Below are 25,369 nucleotides of genomic sequence, written 5' to 3'. Positions count from 1 at the left end.
TGAGGTAGGTACTATTATTATTATTTTTATTTATTGATAAAGAAATGGAGGCACAAAATGATAAAGCAATTTGTCCAAAGTCACACTGCTGGTGAATGGTTAGCGCAACATTCAAACCTGGGCTTTCTGCCTCCAGTTCTGTATACCTAGCCACTAATCTAAAGGTATTGTGTTTCCCAATGCTACCTAATAGAACTTTCTGTGAGATGAAAATGTTCTATATTTATGCTGTCCAATATGGTAGCCACTAGCCACATGTAGTTAATAAGTCCCAAAATATAGCTAGTGAAGTCTGGAAAGTAAATTTGTAATGTAATTTAATTGTAATTAATTAAAATTCACATTTTATATAGCCACATGTGACGAGTAGATACATCATTGGCAGCACAAGAGACCTTTACCTCTAACCCTCACAACAGTCCTCACAACAGCAAGGTAAATATTATATCCACTTTACAGATGAGAGAACTGAGACTTGGAGATGGGCAATTATTGCTTAATCAATAGGTGTTAATTGCTGGACTGATACTTAAGTGTGCCTAACTGTACAAACAAGCTCTTGCCTGTCAAGCAAGCTGCCTTACAAACGTTTACTTTGTTGAATAAATGAGAGGGCTCTGAAGTCAGACACACCTGTGTTCAAGACTTGACTCAGGCACTTACTAGCTGTATCAGTCTGTTCAGGCTGCCATAACAAAATATCCAGAATTGAGTAATTTATAAACAATAGGAATTTATTGCTCACAATTCTGAAGGCTGGGAAGTCTAAGATCAAGGTGCCAGAAGATTCCATGTCTGAAGAGGGCTTGCTTTCGGTTTCAAAATGGTCTCTTGTGTCCTTACATGGCAGTAGGGCAGAAGGGCCAAAAGGGACTGACAGACTTCCTCAAGCCCTTTTACAAGGGCACTAACCCCATTCATGAGACTGCAGCCCTCATGATCTAATCACTTCCCAGAGTCCTCACCTTTTAAAGCAATTGCATCGGGGATTAAGTTTCAACTCGAATATTGGAGGGACTCAAACATTCAAACCACAGCACTAGCCTTGGGATCTTGGGCAAGTCTCTAATTTCTTTCATCAGTTAGGATGTGTTTGGCTGCAAAGGACAGACTAACCAACCCAAAGCAGCTGAAATAACAGACTAACCAATGCAAAACAACAAAGAGAGTTTATTTTCCTCATGCAACAGGAAGCCCCCAGGTTAAGTAGGCTCAGTGGTGGCAAGGGGTTCAGGCAGCCTCCCTACATTCTTGAGGCCTTTTTCTCAGGGCTGCAAGTGCACTGCTATGATCGTAATGTCTCAGATTCACACTTCAAGGCCCCAAAACAGGAAAGGGGGTAGTGGCATCTCCTGAGGATTGTTCTTTTAAGAAGGAAGATCTTCCTGAAATCTTCCACTTTTAAGTCACATGCCAACCTGTGATATTGTGATATAATAAGAAATATGTACTTGGTTTTTGTCCCCAGTTCCCGGCATAGAGCTCTTAAAACTCTTGGAATTTCCCTAGTGATCAGGGTGAGAGGACTGTTTCTGTTATTCATAGTAAGCCCCTTTCAACCATACCTGAGTTTATGTTCATGAGGCGACTGGTGGCTGGAAGCCCCTAGGTCACTTTGGGATGGGGACTGGTTGCTAGAGGAAACAACCATGTGATTAACCTCTGGGGAGGGGAGGAGGCTGGGGATTAAGCCAATCACTAATGGCCAATGATTTAATCAATCATGCCTATTTAATGGAACCTCCATCAAAATCCTAAACAAAGGGGTTTGGAGAGTTTCCGAGTTGGCGAATGCATCCACGTGCTGGGAGGGTGGCTCACTCCAACTTCACAGGGCAAAAAAGCTCCTGCACTTGGGATCTTTCCAGACTTTCCACTAAAACCTCCTCATCTGGCTGTTCATTTGTGTCTTTTATAATGAACTGGTAATAGTAAGTAAAGTGTTTCCCTGAGCTCTGTGAGCCATTATAGTAAATTATAAACCTGAGGAGGCAGTCCTGAGAATGCCCAATTTGTATCTAAGTCAGACTGAAGTGGGGAACATGGAGACCCGTTACCAGTGATTGGCATCTGAAGTGGGGCAGTCTTGGGGCACTGAGTTCTTAAGCAGTTCGGTTTGCACTAACTCCAGGTATTTAGTGTCAAAATTGAAATAAATTGTTGAATGCCCAGCTGATATCTGGAGAGTTGGAGAACTGGTTGTTGGGATGAGGAAAAACGTCACATCTTTTTTGTCAGAAAAGTTCTTGGGTAGAAACAAATCATTGAAGTAATAGTACTACCTTTTTGACAACGACTGGAAACGGGAATGGCATAGTTAGGATTCACTTGGGCCCATGATTCCCCCCTCAGTCTGGGTGCGCTGCTGTCCCATTTCTGAGATAAATTAGGTTTCCGTTAGCAAGGATGAATGTGGCTGTGCGGGGCAAACAACGTTGTTTGCCCCAACTCTTCAAGTTTCAGTGTCCTCATCTGTAAAATGTGAAAGTAATAATAATATCTCTCTATAAGCTGTAGGTGTTCCATGAAATTGTGCCTATAAATTTCTGAGCATAATGAGAGGCACATAACACAATACTTAATGCATTTTAAAATGATGTAATAATCAAAAAGACAAAAATTGAAGAACATTTCCAGATTTCATTCCATGTTTTCCTAAAGCACTGACATCTAGAAAAAGATTAATGAAGTCTCTGGGGAATTTAAAAATAGCTGAGAGTTTCTATCTAGGATTCAGATGTCCCTTGCTTAAAATATAAATAAAATATTCTTTTTAAAGACAAGTTACAAGTTTTACATTCTGCAGACAATCCAAGTTCACTTCTGGCTCCCTGTTCTCCCTCTTGTTGCTCCTCCTGCTGAGGCCGGATCACTCTCCACAATGTCTTTCCAAATATTTCTCAATTCAAGTCCCCAAATATCATCCCATCTTTTTCATTAATCTTCCTACAACCAATCTGGCTCATTGGAATTCTTCTCTACTTTAGTGCTATTTAAAATATTTAAGATATAGTGACAAAGGAAGCTAAAAATACAGCACTTGAAACAAGACAGAATTTTTTTGTCTCTGTAAAGTTTAGGGGTGGGCACTCCAAGCCTCATAAGGAGGTTTTACCATCCTTAACACATGGCTTCTATCTCTGGGTCCAAATTGGCTGCTCTAACACTCACCATCACCCAGTGGTGGGAAGAGGAACAAGGACAGGAGGAGTATACACCCAGACTTTAAGAGTATTATGTGGATACAACACACATCACTTCTGGTCACATTGCATTGGTCATTCACATCAAATTGATCACATGGCCACACCTAGATGCAAGGGAGAGTAGGCAGTATAGGCTTTAGCTGGGTGACTACTTGTCCAGCAAAAACTTTGGAAGGAGAGAATAGATATTAGGGAATAGTAAACAGATACCTAAGAGTGTGCCACATCTAGGCTGAGAGCTGGTCGTATGGGATTAATTTTTGATCTCATTATAGTGTTCCAATTAAGGTTGAAAATGGCTCATTGTTCACTTGGGTATATAGAACGGAGAATAGTGAAATGGACAATTCAGCTCCATTCCCAATATAAACACATGCCTTTCTAACGTATATGTGCGTGGCTAACTTGTGACCCAGTGATGCTGTAGGCTTTGTGAGCACAGGGACCATGCATAGACTTTTGTATACCCATTAAAACACCTAGTATATATTGGCATGCAGACCTCAGTCAATACCGTTGAGGAGGGAGCATCTCTCCCTTTATTGTTCATCCCTCCTTATTAACAACTCCTTGAGAGAGAAAGAGCTACTGATCTTCTCTGGGCCTGTTTTCCTTAGTGGACAGGCTCATTTTATAAACAGTGTTGAATATCCATGTGTAATTTCTCTGTTGCTCTTCTCTGCATCCGGTCAGCCTGAATTATTCTTTGATTTGGTCATCTTTCTTTCAGGGGAAGATGTAAGGCAACACTTAGAACTTCCAGTTCAAATCCCATGATCTCTTACAGTTTTTTTCCAGAGCTCTGCACTGAATGTAAGCAAGCATTTGTTGAATACTAATTTTAAAACAGCATTTTTCCCCATCTATGTATTGTTTCTTATGTGCTCGGGGCCCTTGGATGTAGAATCCGGGGAGAAGGAGAGGTAAGTGGTAGAATGCCAAAGCCCACCCTGATCCTCAAACAAGTAGATGTTGAATTGAAAATGGCTTCATCTTGAACTGCCTTTTCGTAACTGTATTTGGTGAAACACAGATTTCGTTTTACCTCTCTCAATTTGTATACCTAGGCTGGGCCACATAGTGAGACCCCATCTCTACCAAAATAAATAAATAAATAAATAAATAGATAAATAGCCACTAGTGGTGGTGTGTGCCTGTAGTTTTAGCTACTTGTGAGACTGAGGCGGGAGGATTGCTTGAGCCTGGGAATTTGAGGCTGCAGTGAGCTGTGATTGTGCATCTGCACTCTAGCCTGGGTGATAGAGATCCTGGAAAAAAAAAAAAAGTATACCTGCTCGTTTTTCGTGAGAAATTCTCTGTTAACATGTAACAGCCTAGTTTTACAAATATGTTTTAGTTTTTACTCATTTAACAATCACTCTTAACAATTCAACTAAGTTCAACCCAACCCAATGACTATCAGTTTAATTAAACTAAACCTCTTATCTGCTTACCCTGCTTCAGTCTCTGGGCTGGCATTTGGGGATACCCAGACAAATTAGCCAAAATCCTGTGTTCACATTCCAGCAGGGAAAAGGAACAAACAGGAAAGTGTTACAATGGTGATGTGCCATGAAACAGAGAGGAGGAAGCGTAAAAATGCCTACAAGCTCAAAAGTTGTTCCGTTCTCAGTCCATTCTCTTTTGTTGCCATCTCTGCACCCCAGTTCTGATGTGTTTCATTCTGGGGGCAGGGAATCAGGCTAGACTGGTTATAGATAAGTAACTCCAATCTTTTCATATTTCTAAAAGCCAATACACTGTTAAGATTCAAATAGGCCATTTGTGCTTTTAAACATAAATCAAGTTGTAGAACTATTAAAAGCATGCACTGTATGGCTTATAATATGTCACTTACTGGCTTCTGCCAACATGGAGAACCAATGTGGAGACTAGAGAGAAAAAGTCTAGTTACAAAATCATATTTACTTGGGAACCCAGTCCCAAAAAAGGAATTTTCCCAGAGCTTTTAACAGTATGATGCATTATTGATTTTAGTATCCTAGGGGACTTTCTAGGGCCCGCCTCACAGGGCTTAACTAATGTTTATTGGTCAATAGATGGACTAACTTTTTCTCCATTTTCATAAACCCTTAATGAAAAGAGAAACACAGTATATAAAGAACATGGGCCTAAGTAACACTGGTATAGCCTTAGGTAAATTTTAATATTTACCTATCAAAATCAAGGTCGGCATTTACTTTGTGTTATTTCTAGAAATAGGAAAAAATGTTATCCATAACGTTTTGATTTTTTTGTGATGAAAACAAAAAATATTAAAAGTTTAGTTTGCCTGGGTATTTTTCCCCCTCCAAGGGCCACACTAACTTGCCATCTTGACAGCTCTTTGAAGACATATGTATCGCTTTGCCAACCAAAATGCGTACGTCATTCACATCTTAACCTTGTTTTTGACAGCACAGCTTTCTATCAACAAAGAGGTCTACCTGTTTCTCCAAGAACACAGAGACTAGTCGTATATTTGGTTTCCTGTAGCGTCAGTATATTCACTTTGTATATACTATGCAAACTCTATTCTTTAATATATCAATTATTTAATATATACTCTTTATTAATTTCACGTAAAATATAGGGAAGCCTATAACAGATGTGAAGAAATGCTAAGAAACAGAACAGTAAAGACACAATTGAAAGCCACTTTGTACCGTTCTCTGTTGTTTTACCTCTCCCTCCATCCCCAAATATAACAAACTACTAAGCTCAAGTGGGTATCTGTCCTTCTTGATCATGTTTTAATGATGTTAGTACAATTGTATGGATTCATAGAATTAGGTTTTAAAATAAAAATTTAGGCTGGGCACGGTGGCTCATGCCTGTAATCCCAGCACTTTGGGAGACCGAGGCAGGCGGATCACCTTAGGTCAGGAGTTCAAGACCTGCCTGGCCAACATGGTGAAACCCTGTTTCTACTAAAAATACAAAAATTACCTGGGCATGGTGGTGCAAGCATGTAATCCCAGCTACTCAGGAGGCTGAGGCAGGAGAATCGCTTGAACCCAGGAGGCGGAGGCTGCAGTGAGTTGAGATCATGCCACTGCATTCCAGCCTGGGCAACAGAGCAAGACTCAGTCTCAAAAAATTAAAAATTAAAAAGTTACAATAAAAAATAAAAAAATAAATTTAACACAATAATATCCTACTTTAGTAGTCTGAAATTTGCTTTTATTTTCCCACTGTAGTATGTTCTCAAGATATATTCACCCTTTTTCTTTTTCTTTTTTTAGAGATGAGATCTCACTATATTTCTCAGGCTGGAGTACAGTTGCTATTCACATGTGTGATCATGGTGTACAACTGCCTTGAACTCCTGAGTTCAAGAGATACTTTTGCCTCAGCCTCCCCAGTAGCTGTGGCTACAGGGTCACCCCACTGTGTCAAGCTAAGATTTTCAAAAGGGCAGATCTACTTCTTCATTTTAACTACTCTGTAGTATTGCATGGTATTAATATACAAATTTATTGATTTTTCAAGTTTATGGATATTTAGATTATCTATAAAATTTTTTTCACAATCACTCGCTATGTTGCAATGAATAACTTTGTACACAGTTTCTCGTGCACATGCATGAGGCTTTCCCTAGTGCATACAATGGGAAGTGGCCTCGTAGATCCTACTATGTCTTCTGCTTCACTAGACGTTGCAAAGTTGGTCTCCAATGGGTTGTACATTTATAGTTCTCCTACTCATCTAAAATAATTCTAGTTTCCCCACATCTTTGCCATAACTTGATATTGTCTTATTTAAAATTTTTTGCTAATGTGTCTGATTGTTTTAATTTGTATGTTCATTAATTATTAGTTAACTTGTCAACAGTAAAAACCTAAGAAATACAATAAAGAAATATTTCTGGCTGGGCGCGGTGGCTCAGGCTTGTAATCCCAGCATTTTGGGAGGCCGAGAAGGGCGGATCACCTGAGGTCAGGAGTTCAAGACCAGCCTGGCTGACATGGTGAAACCCTGTCTCCATTAAAAAATACAAAAATTAGCTGGGCATGGTGGCATCTGCCTGTAATCCCTGCTACTCGGGAGGCTGAGACAGGAAAATTGCGTGAATCCAGGAGGTGGAGGTTGCAGTGAGCCGAGATCACACCACTGCACTCCAGCCTGGGCGACAGAGTGAGACTCTGTCTCAAATAAAAGAAAAAAAAAAGAAATATTTCCTAGAGGTATGAATATGAAGTTAGCTTTAAAGTCACTGGACATACATGCTCATAATAAGTTGATTTCATAACAGTCGATGACATGTATTCTTAATTTGTAGAGATTTACATTTTTTTTTAGTTCAAATGTTTTGAATTACAAACCAAGGAAACTTCACCTTCTCAATTTTAAATTTTGTACTTTCCAAAAAATAGACATTTATATTCTTGGCTGACACTTGGGAGGCTAGCACTCTTACAGTTGTTTATGAATCTGTACCCCTGCTAAGGATAATCACAAAAACAAGAGAATGGAATTCTAAGGCAATTGATTTAATTCTGGAATCAATATTTCTTGCATTTGTTCTCCTTAAAACCTTAAGTCCACGTTACCAGAATATATTATCTTCAGATTTCTCCACGTAAAGCAGTCACGCACTTAGTTAAGTAGACAAGAGTGCTACTGCCTATTTATGGGAACATTTCTTTGGTACATTACTAATCAGTCAGAAGGAGAACCAAAGTAGTTCTTATATAGTAATAGTGCACCAAATGTGAAGTTTATTTCTCTTTAACAGCTCCTGTCTGTTTGGAGATGGGCCATCCACAGATATAGTCTAGTGTCTGTAAGGTCTCCCTCATCAGGTCAAGCCTAATAATAGGCCCAGTCACTCTAGAGAAACAACAAGATGAGCCTCTTACCGGAGAAAGCAAAACCCCGTAAGTATCAACTGAAACTTTATTTTGTCTGTGCCATAAGAGGGTTCTGTGACAGTTAGGCCTGATGATGAAGGGTCATGACAAGATTTTCTAAGGGGACATGTCTTAATGCGATGGACACCTCTGATAAGATAATTAGAGTCATGTAGGAACAGGGAAGACATGAACTCTTCCTGAAACAAACAATGACAATGGCTATGTCTGTGACATCATTAATAAGAATACAAAGGAATGGTATAATCCTAGGCTTACCTTAATGGATCCGCTAGAAAAATTGCTGCCATCTGTCAATTTCTGAGCAGGGAAAACTATAGCTACAGTCAGAGAAATATCTTAGGACAGGGGCTCCTAAGTCTTTTTGAATGTCAGGTTTCCTGAGGAGCTTTAAAATAAATAAGGTACTTTAAAAAATACACTATGGTGGGCAGAATTATAGACCCTCAAGTTAATGCATGCTAATCCCTGTGAGTATTGTACCTTAGGGTCTTTGCAGAGGTCATTAAGTTAAGGATTTTGAGATGAGAGATTATCCCGTATTATCTGACAGATCCAGTGTAATCTAATCACAAGGGTCCTTATAAGAGCACGGCAGGAGTGTGAGAGTCAGGGCAGAGGACGAGAAGACGAAAGCAGAGGTCCCAGTGATGTGGGATCAGGGGCTGAAGAATGGACAGCTTCTAGAAGCCGGAAATGGCAAGGAAACAGATTCTCCCCAGAGCCTCGAGAAGGAACACAATCCTGACTATTCATTTTTTAAAAATAAATTTGCCAGGTGCAGTGGCTCCCTACTGTAATCCCAGCACTTTGGGAGGCCAAGAAGGGCATATTACTTGAGGTCAGAAGTTCGAGACCATCCTGGCCAACGTGGTGAAACCTCGTCTCTACTAAAAATACAAAAATTAGCCAGGCATGGTGGCACACACCTGTAATCCCAGCTACTTGGGAGTCTGAGGCAGGAGAATTGCTTGAACCCGGGAGGCGGAGGTTGCAGTGAGCTGAGATTACGCCTTTGCACTCTAGCCTGGGCAACATGTGTGAAACTCCGTCTCAAAAAAAAAAAAATTTATTGTGTATATTTGAGTCTTACATGATGTTATAGGATACACATAGATAGTAAAATCGTTACTATACTGAAGCAAATTAACATATCTATCATTTTACATAGTGACATTTTTATACAAGAGTAGCTAAAATCTACTTATTTAACCTGCTTACTCATTTTATTGTAAAAAATTAAATTTTTGTTGCTGTAAGCCACTAAGTTTATGGTGATTTATTACAGAAGTACTGGGAAACTAATACAACATTTTTATTTTTATTTTTATTTTTGAACTGTATCTGGCTCTGTCACCCAGGTTGGAGTGCAGTGATGCAATCATAGCTTACTGCAGCCTCAACCTCCCAGGCTCAAGCGATTCTCCCACTTCAGCCTCCCAAGTAGCTGGGATTGCAGGCACATGCCACCATGCCCAGCTAATTTTTGTATTTTTCTGTAGAGACAGGGGTCTCACTATGTTGCCCAGACTGGTCTCAAACTCCTGGGCTTAAGTAATCCTCCCACCTTGACCTCTCAAAGTGCTGGGGTTACAGGCTTGAGCCACCACACCTGGCCTAACATTTTTATTATATTTCATTTCACAAATCATAAAAGTAACAAGTGTTTATTGCTACAATGAGATAAAGCAAAGATACATTTTTAAAAATCCCTCACATTAAAAAAAAAAATTCCTCACCTTGTCCATTTGGTAACTCCCCAAACTCCATCTCCAGAAAAAAAAAAAAAAAAAAAAAAAATTAACAATCTGGTGTTTATCCTTTCACATCATTTTCTTATGTCTGAATGGCTATATACATACTGATATACAAAGACTTATAGAAGGGTTTTGCAGAATCTTTTTGTTTTTTTTTTTTTACAGAATAGTCTAATGGCTACACATTTTTTTCTTATATAATAAGTCATAGGCATTCCAGACCAATTTATATAGACCCAATTTATTCATTTTAGTAGCTGCTTAATACTCAATAGAATGTATATTTTGCAGTTTTCTCCAACCATTTCACTATTAACGAGTTTCCAGCTTTTCATTACTGCAAACAGTGCTTCTGTCAACATCCTAGTATATATAAATGAACCACTAGTGATTAATTTCTATAGGATCCATGTAAAAAAAAAAAAAAAGGGATTTCTGGGTCCAGAGGAAAGTGTGTGTTTTAGCAGATGCCACCATATTTCTTTCTATAGCAATGACAGTAGTGATGAATCTTTCCCCTGAGAATTTCTGAAAGCACAGCTTTCCAGAGTCCTGGCCATATACGGCTGCTTTACTTTTTAAACTTTGCTCAGTCTCATGGATATAAAATGTTCTTTTGTTCTAATTAATTAATCTTAGCTAATGTGAATATTCCTGACTGCTCAAGAGATGATCTTTTCCAATCCTAAGCCAAAAGAACAAAGCTGGAGGCATCACGATACCTGACTTCAAACTATACTACAAGGCTACAGTAACCAAAACAGCATGGTACTGATACCACAACAGAGACATAGATCAATGGAACAGAACAGAGTCCTCACAAATGATGCCGCATATCTACAACTATCTGATCTTTGACAAACCTGACAAAAACAAGAAATGGGGAAAGGATTCCCTATTTAATAAATGGTGCTGGGAAAACTGGCTAGCCATATGTAGAAAGCTGAAACTGGATCCCTTCCTTACACCTTATACAAAAATTAATTCAAGATGGATTAAAGACTTACATGTTAGACCTAAAACCATTAAAATTCTACAAGAAAACCAAGGCAATACCACTCAGGACATAGGCATGGGCAAGGACTTCATGTCTAAAACATCAAAAGCAATGGCAACAAAAGCCAAAATTGACAAATGGGATCTAATTAAACTAAAGAGCTTCTGCACAGCAAAAGAAACTACCATCAGAGTGAACAGACAACCTACAGAATGGGAGAAAATTTTTGCAACCCACTCATCTGACAAAGGGCTAATATCCAGAATCTACAATGAACTCAAACAAATTTACAAGAAAAAAACAAACAATCCCATCAAAAAGTGGGCGAAGGACATGAACAGACACTTCTCAAAAGAAGACATTTACGCAGCCAAAAAACACATGAAAAAATGCTCATCATCACTGGCCATCAGAGAAATGCAAATCAAAACCACAATGAGATACCATCTCACACCAGTTAGAATGGCCATCATTAAAAAGTCAAGAAACAACAGGTGCTGGAGAGGATGTGGAGAAATAGGAACACTTTTACACAGTTGGCGGGACTGTAAACTAGTTCAACCATTGTGGAAGTCAGTGTGGCGATTCCTCAGGGATCTAGAACTAGAAATACCATTTGACCCAGCCATCCCAGTACTGGGTATATACCCAAAGGACTATAAATCATGCTGCTATAAAGACACATGCACACGTTATGTTTATTGCGGCACTATTCACAATAGCAAAGACTTGGAAGCAACCCCAGTGTCCAACAATGATAGACTGGATTAAGAAAATGTGGCACATATACACCATGGAATACCATGCAGCCATAAAACATGATGAGTTCATGTCCTTTGTAGGGACATGGATGAAACTGGAAACCATCATTCTCAGTAAACTATCGCAAGGACAAAAAACCAAACACCGCATATTCTCACTCATAGGTGGGAATTGAACAATGAGAACTCATGGACACAGGAAGGGGAACATCACACTCGGGGGACTGTTGTGGGGTGGGGGGAGGGGGGAGGGACAGCATTAGGAGATATACCTAATGCTAAATGACAAGTTAATGGGTGCAGCACACCAACATGGCACATGGATACATATGTAACAAACCTGCACATTGTGCACATGTACCCTAAAACCTAAAGTATAATAGTAAAAAGTAAAAAATAAAAAAAAAAAGAGATGATCTTTTCCTATGTTGGTTGACCATTCCTCTTTTGTTAAATCTTTATTCATATCTTGTGATCTTTTTCATATGGCATTGTTTATTGTTATTAATTTCTAGGTGTTAAAAAATACATTGTGGCCGAGTGTGGTGGCTCATGCCTGTAATCCCAACACTTTGGGAGGCCGAGGAGGGTGGATCACGTGGTCAGGAGTTCAAGACCAGCCTGACCAATATGGTGAAACCCCGTCTCCACTAAAAATACAAAAAAAAAATAGCTGGGCCTGGTGGCGCTCACCTGTAGTTCCAGCTACTCAGGAAGCTGAGACAGGAGAATTGCTTGAATGTGGGAGGTGGAGGTTGCGGTGATCTGAGATCTCACCACTGCACTCCAGCCTGGGTGACAGAGAGAGACTCCATCTCAAACAAACAAACAACCAAACAAACAAACAAACCATTGCTATAATTTAAATGTGTCCCCCCAAATTCATTTCTAAGAAACTTAATAATCCTCAGTGCAACAGTACTTTTAGGTGAGAACTTCAAGGGATGATTAGGTTATAGGAGCACCACCCTCATGAATGGATTAAGTCTGTTATATGGAGAGTGGGTAAGTTACAACCCATTTTTCCTCTTTTCCTCTTTCTCTCTTTCTAGGCTTCCTCACCAAGTAATGCCTTCTGTTTTGACACAAGAATACCTTCACCAGATGTATCTTCTCGATCTTGGACATCCCAGTTTCCAGAATTGTGAGCCAAATAAATTTATTTTCTTTATAAATTACTTGCTCTCTGGTATTCTCTTATGGCAGCAGAAGATGGACTAAGACATACATATTTCTGGAGCCCTTTCCTAGAAATCTGATTCAAGAGGTCTGGTTTAAGGTTTCAGGAACTGATGTTGAGGCTTTCTCAATGATTCTGATACATGCTTTGCACTAGTGGAAGGGCACTTGGAAATTTAAGGTCCAGGTTTGGGAGGGAGGGAGAAAATGAGGGTCTGGAATTAGCTACATACATGGACAAGTTCTTCCAAACAACTTGCCTAAAAATCTGAAGGAGGTTGCAATACTGGCATCTTCTTTCTAACTACTACTTCCTCGGTATATTCTACAACTGATACCTTTACAGCAAGTTTATATTTGATAACACAACTGTGCACATGTAAGGGTGGGGACCCATCTTTAGCAAGCTGGATCTTTGGAAATAAAAAACAAACATGGAGGAATTTCCTAAGCATTCAAAGATGACCCAAAATAATTTCCATTGTTGCTATTTTCAATTATTGCTACTCATTGTAGGATGATCAACCATACTGGTTTTCCTGAGACTGTCCCAGTTTTAGCACACAAAAAATGTCATGCCCCAGGATGTCCCACTATTTGTAGGCAAGCCACTCAAGTTTTTCTGTGCAGACCCAGTGCTAGTAGCTCTAGCTCCTCAGTTAACTGCTTTTTAGTTTATAGCAGTTCACTTTAGGTATTGAGGCCTGTGAATTAGATAAACTACACTACTAACGTGTTCTTTCCCTGAGAATAGGAGATTGCACCAATGGCCACAAATCATTCCCCGCTGTCTATCCACACCCTTTTGAAATGTGATTTGCAGCAGTTTCTATCAAGAAATAGACTCTACTTCCCATACTAATTCTGGGCTTTGCCAGAGAATTTGCTTTGGCCAATGGGACAATAGCAAAGGTAACTCAAGGAGAGGCTTTTGGGCATCTTTCTGCTATTATGTGAATTATGGTCAGCCATGCCAACCCACAGAATCATGACAAATAATAACTGTTTGAGGTTTTTGTTTGTTTGAGACAGAGTCTCACTCTGTCACCCAGGCTGAAGTGCAGTGATATAATCATGGCTCACTGCAGCCTTGAACTCCTGGGCTCAAGTGATCCTCCTGCCTCGGCCTCCCAAAGCACTAGGATTGCAGGCATGAGCCACTGCACCTGGCCCTGTTTGTAGTTTTAAGCCACTAAGTTTTGAAATGACTTGTTATAAAACGGAAAGTAACTGATTGATTCATTGAAGTATTTGACACCTACTCAGGTGCCAAAGGAACTGGATTTTTCTGTCTGGGTCTGAATTTCTTAATTCATAGAATGGTATGATTTGTATATTATAGAATGATATATAAATGAAATCCATATAAAGCTGAAGCACCCTCTAGCGCAATTTAAATAAGGAGTCACATTCAAAGATATAATGGTAAAGCAAACAAATAAGCAAACAGATAGATAAAATTAAAAGCAACTAAAATATTTTATGAAATTTATGGAGAAAATGTCAAAGGGGAATTATATTAATGTGCACTATAAAATTTTTTCAAATCCTGTAGCCTGTTTTTGTCTCTTAATATCTCCCATATATGCCACCTGCCCTGACATCTCTCTTCTTTATTCTAAGATCTCCATAATTTTTTTTTCACCCTACGCCCATGCCCATAACTATTTGAATTTATTTATTTCCCCCCTTCTTTCTAGAGTAACTCCCTGCCTTTTCCAATATAAATTATCAAGCAGACCAGTACACCCCTATACTTTTCAACTTGCCCATTTCCCTGAAACTGAGTGTCAGTTGGCATCAGAAACACAGTTGGAAAGATAGAATAATACTTTTAGAAGTGTGTGTGGGGAAGTGGGGGGAGGAACCATGAGTTATGAGGAAGTCTGTGAATAGTCACAAATATATAAAGACACCAGTAAAAATATGCTTCAGTTTAAACAAAGTGGCTGAGATGGTTATGGCAAATTGGTTTTAAAACTTTCTGAAAAAATAATAATATAGATCTAAGGCCAGGTGTGGTGGCTCATACTTGTAATCCCAGCACTTTGGGAGGCTGAGGCAGGCAGATCAATTGAGGCCAGGAGTTTGAGACCAGCTTGGGAAACACATGGTGAAAGTCCGTCTCTACAAAATACAGAAATTAGCCAGGCATGGTGGTACATGCTTGTAGTCCCAGCTGTTTGGGAGGCTGAGGAGGGAGGATAGCTTGTGCCCAGGCAGTTGAGGCTGCAGTTTGTGGAGTTTGTGTCACTGTACTCCAGCTTGGGTGACAGAGTGGGACCCTGTCTCAGAAAACAAAAAACAGAAAACAAAAACAACTAAAATTCCAGATGATCTCAACTAACTATAGGAATTACTGGTAATTGTAGAGTGGGGTGGGAGAGTAGGTTATGACGTAAGTCTTGATATCAATAGAAAAACACATTTACATTGTTTTGTTAAAATCTAAGGAAAAATACTAGAGTAGCAGATTAATAAATATAACTTCTTAGCTAACAGAATGGGAAAAATCTAAGATAATTCAATTAATCCAGTTAGAGACAGAAAATACTTCAACTGGAATAACTTTAAGCTCATTAATAAATTTTTTTTTTTTTGAGACAGAGTCTCACTCTGTCACCCAGACTGGAGTGCGTTGGCATGATCTCTGCTCACTGCAACCTCTGCCTCCCGGGTTCAAGCAATTCTCCTGCCTCAGCCTCCTGAGTAGCTGGGATTACAGGCATGTGCCACCACACCCGGCTAATTTTTGTATTTTTAGTAGAGACGGGGTTTCACCATGTTGGCCAGGCTGGTCTCGAACTCTAGACCTCAGGTGATCTGCCGACCTCGGCCTCCCAAAGTGCTGGGATTACAGGCATGAGCCACCACACCCAGCTGGTCATCAGTCAATTTGGGATGAATTATCTTCATACTATTTGGACTTTTATGGAGACAAATATTTTTAAATCTTCAGAGAAATATTTGTAATTTATTTCTTATGATTTATGCACATTTTCTTTAGCATTTATTCCAGGTGTGTTTTTACACATTGCTATGATTATGAGCATAATTAATCTTAGCTTTTGTATTTTTAACATTTTTATATTTATTTAAAATAGTGGTTGTGCAGATTTATCTATCACTTTTAGTGAAATTCTTAATGATTATGAGAGATTTTTATGGGCTTTCTAAGTATATAATTTTGTTGATGAAAAATAATGATAATTCCCCTTCTTCCAATATTTATTCATCTTATTTCTATTTCTTATTTTGAGAACTAGCCAGAATACTCTGAAAACTGTTATTTAATATTTATGATGGGACAATCTTTTCTTTATCTTTTTGAATTTTAATGGAAATGCCTTTGGTGTTTCACCATCAGACATGATGTTGGCTCTTGGCTAAAGAGAGATATACTTATTAAATTAAGGAATTATCCCTTTTTGGCCAAAATTTTAAAGAATTTTAAAATATTAGTCAACATTGAGTGTAGAATTTTAAGCTACTCTTTAAAGCAACCAAAATAGGTTTGAAATATATTTTAATGTAACTTGAATGTGTCCAATTAGATTAAAACTCTTTTATAAGTAGTGCACAGTTTAATTTTCTATAACACGTAGAAAATTTATAATAAACTGCAATGTGCAGGTACTACAGGAAGTTTTCACTCCTACTCTTTTATTTAAGCTTAAATAATAACTCAAATTCATGCTTTTTAATATTATGCTTATTCGATTAGTTTTGAATTTCTGTCACAATTTTTTTCCCTGTATGTTATAATACATCACAGTTGATTAATGCAGAAAGCTCTGACAGATATTTTAGTGAGTTGATTTGTACCTCTTAATGTTTGAAATTTATATATTTGGTTGACAGCCTGGCTAAGGCAATAAAATACTGAGAAGTAAAAATACAAGCTCATTCTTAGTTAACATATGTTTTCTGTATCAGCATCATAAAATTCCACATTTGCAAATTTTGTTCATATGCTGAAGTTTTATTGGAAGTAACAAATTGTTGTCATATGGATTTCTGAGTTAAAAAGTGACATTCTAAAGACCTAGTTTTCTGCAGAGCAGTATACAAATTTGGCTAAACAGTTTTCTTACGATTATGTAAAAATAACAAACTAGGCTTAGAGGGAAACAGGCTGAAAGGAAATGTACCAAAATGTGTTTCCTTTCCCTCATTTCTCAGCCTAGGGGTCTATCCTCCTGGCAGTCTCTGTTGATGCTCTGACTGGATTGGGCGCCCCTCCTATGTGCTTCTGGCCCCTTCTTCCTCTGTCACACTGTGGTAGTGGTGCATGGCAGGTCATCTCCCCCAGGTACTGTCAGTTCTAGGAGTGAAGGGACTGCTTTGTGCATGTCCTCGTCATCTGTCTATTGCTCAGTTACCATCTGCATGGGGAATAGATCCATGAATGAATGAATGCGTGGATGTTTGGGTGTTACACTATGGACATTCACAAAACATTAATAGCTCAAAATTTGTGTTTCTATTTTCCAAATTCCCTTTAACATACACATTTTATAATGTTTGGTTTTCATGTGAACGAGAATATGCAAAGGCAAGCATCAGAATAGCAGAATATGTTGAAAAGGGACTTGTTTTTTTCTTTCTGAGATGCAATTTTTATCCCAGTACCACCAGCCATGAGGGAGGTATATTGAGTATTTCCTGCTTTCTGCTTTGGTGGGACTGCACTGCCTGGCCCTCTTGTGGTGGGGTAGGATAAGGCCATGTTACTTGTTCTTACAAGGGAGATGTAGGAGGTAATAATAGCACATATCACTTCCAGGTCAAAGTATTGCTGGTGTGAGCCCCTCCAGAGTTTACTTCACCTTAGCCACAGTGACCAGAATATTCCAGATATTGCTGTCAGCCGGGTCTCAGCGTGAGAACCACATGAATGAGAGTTCCCTGTCAAATGGAGATGGATGTGTTATGTGAGCGAGCAGTTAACCTTTGTAATGTAAAGTCACTGAGATCTGGGGAGTGCCTGTTACTGAATGGTAAGTTAGCTTTTCCCAATTGGTACTATGTGGCAAACTTTTCTTCCTTATGCCTTATTCAGAGATAGTCGCTGAGTTCTACAAACTAGTAAACTAAGCACAGAAAAATTAACTCTCTCTCTAAAGATGGAATACAATATAAATGCTGAAAGATTAAAAAAGGAAGTACTTCTGCTTTGCAACCCCAGTACCAAGTTGGAACGCCTTGTAGGCTTATGTCCTGAGGCTTTCATTTTTCTTTCCCTCAGAGCCAGTTAGACCAACAATCTTACCTAATTGGTTAGTAATTAGATGCAGTTCTTGACTGTGACATTTGGGGTCTTTTGAACATTTTCTATTTAAGTCCAGTGGTTGCAATATAAAAAAAAAAAAAAAAAAAAAGACAGAATTTGGCAAATCATATTACTTCAGGGTTTTTTTTTTTTTTTTTTTTTTTTTAGCCCTAAATGTCAGTAGCTAGATTGATATATATCACTTTCTGAAGTACAGGCCGTAAAACTAGGAGTTATAAATGTCAGTTGTGATGTGTGTTTTAGTGGCTTCAAACATCCCCAGTGGAGGAAACAAGCAGGCTGTTAATATGGAAGTTCCTTGCATTACACAGGGACCTACCAGGACTGGCAGTAATTGGTAACACTTGGAAAATCTATGGGGAAAGCAGCTCCCAGATCACTGAAAAAATCCTGGGCTTAAAATCAGAAGATCTGGGTCTGAGGATCAGCTATTTCATTCTGTGTGTTACGCTACTGTATGAGCAACTTTGAGAGCTTGGGGAAATCTCTTTACCTACACCTCAGCTGCCTCATCTGTTAAATACCAGGCAAAAGGCGTTCTTATGAAAAGTGCATGAGATGATGTGAAAACTCAGAGCTACCTAGGCTCAAAGGAGTTAACTTCACTCCTAAGGTTGGGTCCATGGATCATGTACCTGACCAGGAATGATAGCAGATGTAGATGCATACAGATAGACCTCTTGGCTAAATCATGACTAAAAAATCCCAAAGGGTGAGTACCAAACAGGGGCCATTTTTCATTTTTGGTGTTGGTTCAGGGATCTCTCTCAAAAATAAATGGCGGCCAGACATAATGGCTGACGCCTGTAATCTCAGCATTTTGGGAGGCCAAGGTGGGAGGATTGCTTGAGCCTAGGAGTTTGAGACCAGCTTGGGCAACATAGAGAAACCTCATCTCTATTTCAAAAAAAAAAAAAAATTAAGTAGGCGTGGTGGCATACACCTGTAGTCTCAGCTATCTGGGAGGCTGAGGTGGGAGCATTACCTGAGCCCAGGGAGGTTGAGGTTGCAGTGAGCCATGATCTTGCCACTGCACTCCAGCCTGGGGGACAGAGTAAGACCTTATATCAAAATAAAATAAAATAAAAGGAAAGGAAACTGTCCATCACATAAGTGGCTTACACATCGGTATGTGTGGCCGTGCCTCAGCCCATGTGCTCTGGTGATTTCTGCCACTCTGGGCAATAAGGGCAAATTTGCATCCATGCCTTTGGTCTTTGAGGGGGAATGGCTCACAGTCTTCCTGGTTTGGGAACCTGCAGATAATAAGGAGGCCTGCCCACCGCAGAAGTATTTCCACAGTGTGAATGCCTGGAAGCATGGTGCTAACGTTTTAGCCAATTCCTCTGGCTCTACCTGACCATTCCATGCTTGGAGTCTCATCAGTCAGCTCTCATCTCAAATTCTGACATTCACTAAGTTGGGCCAACTAAGAGAGGTGCTTAAATTTGGAGCAGAAATCATTTTGAGGAATAAATTTGGAATTAGCATCTTGGTACAGGCTCCAATTAAACAGTCCCTGAGCACAAGTGATGGAGCATGAGTCTAGAGTATGTTTTTCAAATCTTCATAATTTAGTATTTATAGGTATTCCTAGAGAGTTTCTAGGAAAAAGAAGACTGACCAGCAAGGGATTATAGTTTGCTTTGCCCTCTGTTAGACTTCCTTCTCTCAGGGCTTTATTTTATTGGGTTGCAAAAAATCTGTCCCAATAAGTATTTGTTTGATCTTTTAAATTTGCTTTCCAAAAATTTCCGTTCAGATATAGCCAAGAAAGATTCATTTAGGGTTTTCTTCATATGTGTGTATCAAGATGAAGATAATATAACCTGGAATCCTCAAAGTTCTTAGACACAGAAGTCTAGCATTAAAATTTGAGTCTTTTTTTTTTTTTTTTTGAGACAGATTCTCGCTCTGTTGCCCAGGCTGGAGTGCAGTGGCACAATCTCAGCTCACTGCAGCCTCTGCTTCCCTGGTTCAAGCGATTCTTCTGCCTCAGCCTCCTAAGTAGCTAGGATTATAGGCCCCCGCCACCACACCCAGCTAATTGTTGTATTTTTGGTAGAGACAGGGTTTCACCATGTTGGCTAGGCTGGTCTTAAACTCCTGACCTCAAGTGATCCACCCACCTTGGCCTCCCAAAGGAGTTTGTCTTTTACAGCAATGTAGGATCTGCTATTTTCTCTCCCTTTGACCTTGAGGTCCTCAGTCAAGCAAGGGGGCATTTCTCTCTGACATTTATTGAGAATTTACTATTTGCCAGGTACTTGCATATCTGTGCTATTTGAGACTCCCAAATAGCTCTGTGAGGTAGATATTTTATCCTCATTTTACTGTTAAGAAAAATGTGGCTTAGGTGGGCTAAGTAATGCCTAAGGTCACTTGGTTGATACATAGCACAGTTTAGGTTTGGATTCTGGGCATGTCACTGCTGAGTTAGTTGCTACGTCTCAGTGGCAGTGATAAGATAGGTTCAGGAGTCCTGAAAAGTGGATCTGGGTAATTTTTTAGGAAAGCATGGAGAAGGAGAAGGGAGTTCTAAAAAGATAATGGGATCAGAAAAGTTGAGAATAGTTTGAGGTATATTTACATATGAGAGGAAACAAGCAACTAGTTTGGATACTGAATTGTCCTTTCTGGAAATTACTCTTTCCAGAAACATGGAACTACCCACCAATGAAGAAGGATGGTAAGTCCGTACAGCAGAATCTAGCATAGCCCTTAAAAAGCCAAGAGGTTAACATGTGGGGTCTGTGTGTTGGCCACTAGTTAATCTCTTTTCTCTTCTAAAAAATGGGGGAAATAATAGTACCTACTTCATAGGGATGTTGTGGAAATTAATGGAACAACTCAAGCAAAATGCACAGAAAGGTGCCTAGCACATCGTAAGCACTCAGTAGATGTGAGCTGTTATTATCTACACATACTGACATGAAAAGATATCCATGGTATCTTTTATATCCATGTGAATAGAGGAGGCTGTGAAACAGCAGAAAGAGTGTGATTCCACTTTTGTAAGTATGTATGTGTGTATAGGAAATATCTGGAAGCATACATATCTTAATGTTAGCAGTGTTAATCTCTGTATTTATAAGATCATTCTTTTCTTTTTTAACTTTTATTTTAGGTTTGGGGGTACATGTGAAGGTTTTTTACATAGGTAAACTCGTGTCATGAGGGTTTGCTATACAGGTTATTTCATCACTCAGGTATTAAATGCAGTACCCAATAGTTATCTTTTCTGCTCCTCTCCTTCCTTTCCCTTTCCATTCTCAAGCAGACTCAACAACAGAGTCTTGAGTAGACTCAACAATGGTGTCTGTTGTTTCCCTTCTTTGTGTTCATGAGTTCTCATCATTTAACTCCCAGTTATATGTGAGAATATCTGGTATTTGATTTTCTGTTCCTGCATTATTTTGCCAAGGATAATAGCCTCCAGCTCCATCCATGTTCCCACAAAAGACATGATCTTGTTCTTTTTTATGGCTGCATAGTATTTCATGGTGTATATGTACCATATTTTTTTTTATCCAATCTGTCCTTGGTGGTCGTCTAGGTTTATTCTATGTCTTTGCTATGATCATTATTTTCTTATAAGCATAAATAATTTTTATAATTAGGGAAACTTGGGTTCCAAAACCAATAAAATAAAAATAAATAAACAACACAAGGAAAAAAAATCTTTAGCTTCTTTCTTGGTTTCTTAATTCCAAGGCAAGTTAGTGAAGAGGAAAATGACAAGGTATAAGTCTCATTTCTGTTACCTTGACCAAGTCATTTAACATGGGTCTTATACCTCACAAGATTATTATAAGAAATCTAGCAAGTGAGTATCTGAAAGCACCTCAGCTCTCATAAATATTTCTGCTCACTCATGGCCTCTTTTGCAGATTTTAGGAGAAGGATTTTGTTTTCAGGGCTCAGAAATTTGACAACCAGAATTTTGCCAATAATAATAGTAACAACAACAATGACAAAACATTGTCCAAACCTCAATGACTCTTATTTATTTATTTTTTGAGATGGAGTCTTGCTCTGTCACCCAGGTGGGAGTGCAGTGGCATGACCTTGGCTCACTGCAAGCTCCACTTCCCTGGTTCACGCCATTTTCCTGCCTCAGCTTCCCGAGTAGCTGAGACTACAGGTGCCCGCCACCACGCCCGGCTATTTTTTTTTTTTTTTTGTATCTTTAGTAGAGACAGACTCTTCTTTATTTTAAATAAAGAATAAATAAATAATACATGCAAGGATTTCAGTGTTCTTTTAATCCTCTTCTAAGCGGATGTTATTATCTCTGACTATTAAGGTGACTGGAGGCCACTTAGTGCCCAACACCCACAGAGTTTACACAAGGAAACAAACCATGTATTCTCCAATCACCATTCATATGTTCCAGAATTTCTTCTGTGTCATTTGTATAATAATATTATTAAGCTCCATTAAAACCCACACTAGACTCATTTTGGAATTAGTAGGAATATACAGACAGGTGAGCAAGAAAACAAAATCTCTCTTCTCTCTTTCTCTCTTAGCAGTGGCTTGTCCCAAAGTCTCCACTGATTAGAAAAAAAATTAATGCACCAAAACATCTCAAATCAAAATAAATCTTACTTTATAACCAAACACAAATATCACAATGAAAAGGTTGAGTGTGAGGGAGTATAGAAGGGCAATTGTTAGAATTGTTAGTCTTTTCGTGATTTTTAATCAAAATGATTTGAAGCCTCAGGCTTCTCAATCTCAAGTCATAACTTTACTTTGTTCACCTCCTAGATGCAAGAAGTTATGTGATTTAAATAGATATTTTATTTAAAATTAGCCATCATAATAAATTTTTGTATTTCCAACACGTTAGACTAAAAGCTGACTGCCCTCTGGTGGGCTGTTTCTAAAATATTTAGCACCTCTTTCACTAGATTGTATCGTAAAATATTACACAGTGCTATGAGATTATTTTACAATTCAATTCATGTAAATAACAAAATTATCTAGGGAAGGGGAAAACTTTAAAAGGTTAAATATACTTTATGTTATATATACTTTAGTAATGTATAAGCAAATTATATTTTGAGTTTAGTTAATTTCTAACTAAAAATTAGTTTTCCCTTTAAACAGAATCTATTTTAATTTCCAATGTCAATTAAAATGGTGGAAAAGAAGAAAATGTTTGAAACTTCATTTCATTTTTGAAATAAAACAAAATGAAAAATTTTGAAATGTGAATATTTTGATAATTTTGTTATTTTTCAGTTGTTTATAGCAATGGGAAAAGTAAAGTGTTTATCATACTTAAGTTTTGTTGCCTGTCATTGTTTAAATGTAATCTTACTGTTTGAAAAAAGCAATAGAAGTGAGATCATTATATTCCTGACCAGGAAGAAAAACAAAACGATTATACTGATTAAGAAAAGAAAAAGCTTGAAAAATATCAGATCAAAGTGTAAGGGTTAAGTTGAGTATAAGTAGGAAAGCATCTTTAGGGAGTATTGGTAAAATACTTCGGAATCCTAAAAATCCCCAGTGCAGTATCATTCCTGTCATACAACAGGATCTCATTCTCTTCTGTTTGCAATTCCTCTCTAACGCAGAGGTTTCAGTGAGCTGAAATCTCAAGCGCACCAACGAACTGAAGTTCCTAGTTTTCATGTTGCTATTTGGACTGTGTATATTAACAAACTTGAGGCATCGCTGGCTCCATTTTATCAGACTGTTACCACTAATCGAGAATTCCAGCTCACATTTTAAATGATTTCCTTAGTACATATCTCATTCTTATGCTAACAAACCTTGTGAATAGTATTTGAATTCACACTTTAAAAAGTGATTTCATATAAATAAAGATTGGGTATGAAGAAGTCAAGAATTGATTGGCAAACTACTTAAAAAAAAATCTCAGAGCCTCTGTAAGGAAAATGAAAATGAGCACCAAACAATTTATCTGGTTAATTTCATCAGTATCAGCAACAAATCTGAAAACTCTATTTAACATCCTCCCTCCTTTTCTTCTAGGTAGCAGTTTCTTGGAAATGGCATAAAGATTAATTTTTTTTATCTTAATTCCATTTAACAGTTGCAAATAAACCTTGAGAGAAAACTCTTCCTTCATAACAATAAAATTGAAGATTGCAATCAAGTCATTATAACAGGTTAATTCTGTGGCTGCAAATACTCAAATTTAAGTGAAGAAGCAGGTAGAGGAGTATTTAAATCCGTGCAGATCACAAAATGCAACCTCTCAGGCAGAAACATTTTCAACATGCAACAGCAACCAGAGTTTATTTCTCCAAAATAGTCAAGAAAGTCACACTTTAAAAAATGTTAACTGCAAGTATTTGTGCAAGTTAACATTTTTTCATGTTGCCTTTAAACTAATTAACATATGAAATGGCCTTAAAATGTAAAGATACCACTTCTGTGAGATTTGATTTTTTTTCCATTTCAAAAGAAAGCAAATAGAAATATGGAAGTGAAGAAGTGAGTGCTTAGTGAATTACTGCTTTAACATTGTAATATTTTACTGTTTTATGAAGGCTCACTGGAACTTAGTTTGAAAGCAGTAATAGCAAACCAGGCTATCAATTTTTCCTCACCCTGCAGAGACAACGCTGAAGCTAAAGGCTTTTCTCAGCGGTTTTGCTTTCTGTTGATTTCCCTCATTAAACCTGAAGGAATTAGAAATCTCTCTGTTCAGCTGAATTCTTACAGTTTTTCATTTTTAACATTAGTTAAGTGTATAGAGCCTGAGCATGTAGCATCATTGTTCATGCTAAGTGCTCTATTCGGTTGCAGAAAAATTTGAAACGAAATATCTGCGTGTGTAGGTTGAATCTATACTGCACAGAGTAAAAAAGGAGTCATCTTACCTAGAATTTCCAGGTATGTAGAAACTGAATAACTAGCATGTTTATGTGTGTATCTATCTAAATACATATATTCCAACAATTGTGTCTGAATTTGCAATCATCTGTACTCTCTCAATGTTCATTAAATCAATATTTTTATAATTTAAAATGTGATTTTTACATCACAAATATGTATCGGCTAACGAGCAGCTTTGCGACTTCTAGTAGGAAAGCTTCTCTCTGTATCCTCCGCTGCGCATTACTTTTTCCATCAACAGAGGGCACTCTGTCGTTTGCCAAGGAACTCTGCTACGTTAGGGGGCTGAGGGCTGGGAGTGCAGCATCTGACAGACGAGGTCTGCAGGCTTTGCTCCAATAACGGGCAGAAGCTCTTCCAACTGGTCAGTGTTTAATTTATTGGAAATGCTACTGATCACTGAGACAACATACCTGAATGAAA

Source organism: Nomascus leucogenys, chromosome 11 (genome assembly GCF_006542625.1).
Source record: "Nomascus leucogenys isolate Asia chromosome 11, Asia_NLE_v1, whole genome shotgun sequence".
Classification (NCBI taxonomy): domain Eukaryota; kingdom Metazoa; phylum Chordata; class Mammalia; order Primates; family Hylobatidae; genus Nomascus; species Nomascus leucogenys.
This window is presented reverse-complemented; position numbering follows the sequence as displayed.